This window comes from Oncorhynchus mykiss, unplaced genomic scaffold, assembly GCF_013265735.2.
Source record: "Oncorhynchus mykiss isolate Arlee unplaced genomic scaffold, USDA_OmykA_1.1 un_scaffold_480, whole genome shotgun sequence".
NCBI classification, from domain to species: Eukaryota; Metazoa; Chordata; class Actinopteri; order Salmoniformes; family Salmonidae; genus Oncorhynchus; species Oncorhynchus mykiss.
Window position 1 is genome coordinate 1 of NW_023493927.1, and position 2834 is coordinate 2834.

At 50.6% G+C, this 2834-nt stretch overlaps 1 long non-coding RNA gene across 1 annotated transcript; it reads left to right on the top strand.

The window, feature by feature from the left end:
• Positions 1 to 722: 722 nt before the first annotated feature.
• LOC118958005 lies at positions 723 to 2439 on the top strand. The gene is made up of 3 exons (XR_005047084.1): positions 723 to 784; positions 1014 to 1253; positions 2343 to 2439. It is a non-coding gene; the product is annotated as an uncharacterized LOC118958005 (long non-coding RNA).
• The last annotated feature ends 395 nt before the right edge of the window (positions 2440 to 2834 follow it).

Here is a 2834-nt window from a genome sequence, read left to right on the forward strand (position 1 = left end):
GTAACACTATAGACTATAGGCTGGGCTGGAGGCCTGTAACACTTATAGACTATAGCTAGGCTGGAGGCCTGTAACACCTATAGACTATAGGCTAGGCTGGGCTGGAGGCCTGTAACACTATAGACTATAGCTAGATGAGGCTGTCTCTCTGTCTCTAGGCCTCTGTCTCTGTCTCTGTCTCTGTCTCTCTCTGTCTCTGTCTCCTCTCTCTCTGGCCTCTATCTTCTCGTCTCTCTATCTTTTTTTTTTTATTTCTTTCTAGTCTCTCTCTGTCTCTCTCTGTCTCTCTCTGTACTCTCTCTGTCTATCTCTGTCTGTACACTCTGCTCTCTCTATCTCTGCTCTAACACTTACTATCTGTCTCTTACTCTGTCCTCTTCTGTCTCTCTCTCCTCCTCTATCTGTCTCTCTCTGTCTCTCTCTCTCTCTCTCTCGTCTCTCTCCTCTCTCTCTGTCTCTCTCTCTCTCTCTCTCTCTCTTCTCTCTCTCTCTCCTCTCTCTCTCCCGCTTGCTCTCATTCTCTCCCTCCCCATCTTTCAGGTGTATGTGGTGGCCATGAAGATAAAAGAAGGAAGCAGAGTCTCGGCCGGTGAAGGATGTGAAGGCAGGAGAAGAGGTGAGAAGAGGAGGAGGAGGAGGTGGGAGCGGACATTCTTCCTCCTGACAGCCTAATTATGCTGGTGCAGCCTGAACTACCGTCTCTGTCTCGGCTGTGGTGGCTGTCCTCAGAGACTACGCTCTGCTCACACTGCCTGCTGAGTTCTCCAGCCAGCTGCCCCTGACGGTACACAAGAACTCAACACTATGGCCAGTCTTAAGCCACAGATCCATTAAATGGAGTATCTCTCAACTGAACACGCTTTTCTAGACTTGATTCATCTGTTTACGGGAAACTGTCCCTACAACTTCTTCATGATGTTCATGACTTTGTGTGACAGATTGGGTTGCTATTCCACCTCTGTCTCTTAAAAGGACAATACCTCCTGACAAGCCTGTTTTCCTGTGTTGTTCAGGTGGTGCCTTCTACACCCCAGAGACCATCGACACAGCCCGTCTCCATTACCGTGGCTCCTGGGCCCCCGTTCTCCACGCTGTGGCCCTCTGGCTGAGCAGCACCAGCTTTGGGGAGGGGGAAGAAGAGGCCCCTGCTGTCCCTCCACAGGCTTCTGGGGCACCAGTCTACCCACAGGGTAACCCTGGACCTACTCAGAGCCTGGAGGATCTGATTAAGGACAGAATGCATCTGATGTTGGGTATGGACCACAGCCACAGAGACAGGCAGCCACAGAGACAGGCAGCCACAGAGACAGGCAGCCACAGAGACAGGCAGCCACAGATACACAGACAGAGACAGCCAGCCACAGGGACAGACAGACACAGAGACAGCCAGCCAGCCAGACAGACAGACACAGAGACAGCCAGCCAGCCAGACAGACAGACAGCCAGCCAGCCACAGAGACAACCAGCCAGACAGACAGACAGACAGGTGTCAGTATAGATGATAACTAACCACTGTCCCTCCCAGGTGTCATTATAGATGATAACTAACCACTGTCCCTCCCAGGTGTCAGTATAGATGATAACTAACCACTGTCCCTCCCAGGTGTCAGTATAGATGATAACTAACCACTGTCCCTCCCAGGTGTCATTATAGATGATAACTAACCACTGTCCCTCCCAGGTGTCAGTATAGATGATAACTAACCACTGTCCCTCCCAGGTGTCAGTATAGATGATAACTAACCACTGTCCCTCCCAGGTGTCAGTATAGATGATAACTAACCACTGTCCCTCCCAGGTGTCAGTATAGATGATAACTAACCACTGTCCCTCCCAGGTGTCAGTATAGATGATAACTAACCACTGTCCCTCCCAGGGTCAGTATAGATGATAACTAACCACTGTCCCTCCCAGGTGTCAGTATAGATGATAACTAACCACTGTCCCTCCAGGTGTCAGTATAGATGATAACTAACCACTGTCCCTCCCAGGTGTCAGTATAGATGATAACTAACCACTGTCCCTCCCAGGTGTCAGTATAGATGATAACTAACCACTGTCCCTCCCAGGTGTCAGTATAGATGATAACTAACCACTGTCCCTCCCAGGTGTCAGTATAGATGATAACTAACCACTGTCCCTCCCAGGTGTCATTATAGATGATAACTAACCACTGTCCCTCCCAGGTGTCAGTATAGATGATAACTAACCACTGTCCCTCCCAGGTGTCAGTATAGATGATAACTAACCACTGTCCCTCCCAGGTGTCAGTATAGATGATAACTAACCACTGTCCCTCCCAGGTGTCAGTATAGATGATAACTAACCACTGTCCCTCCCAGGTGTCAGTATTGAGTTCCTGTGTTTCCCAAGACCTGAGGAACCAATAGAACATGTCATGTCATGTCTACAGGCTCTCTGTACCCTACTGGACTCTCCTGTGCCAGGACACACATCAGTGAAGACCAGGTAGGGAAGGGGGGGGGGGGGCAGGGAGGGAGGGAGGGAGGGAGGCATGTCTACAGGCTCTCTGTACCCTACTAGAATCTCCTGTGCCAGGACACACATCAGTGAAGACCAGGTAGGGGGGGGTAGGGAGGCGTGTCTACAGGCTCTCTGTACCCTACTAGAATCTCCCTGTGCCAGGACACACATCAGTGAAGACCAGGTAGGGGGGGGTAGGGAGGGAGGCGGGAGGCATGTCTACAGGCTCTCTGTACCCTACTAGAATCTCCCTGTGCCAGGACACACATCAGTGAAGACCAGGTAAAGGGAGAGAGAATAAGTGGGTAAGGAAGAAGAGAGGAAATAAATGCAGAGATGGAGAACAAACT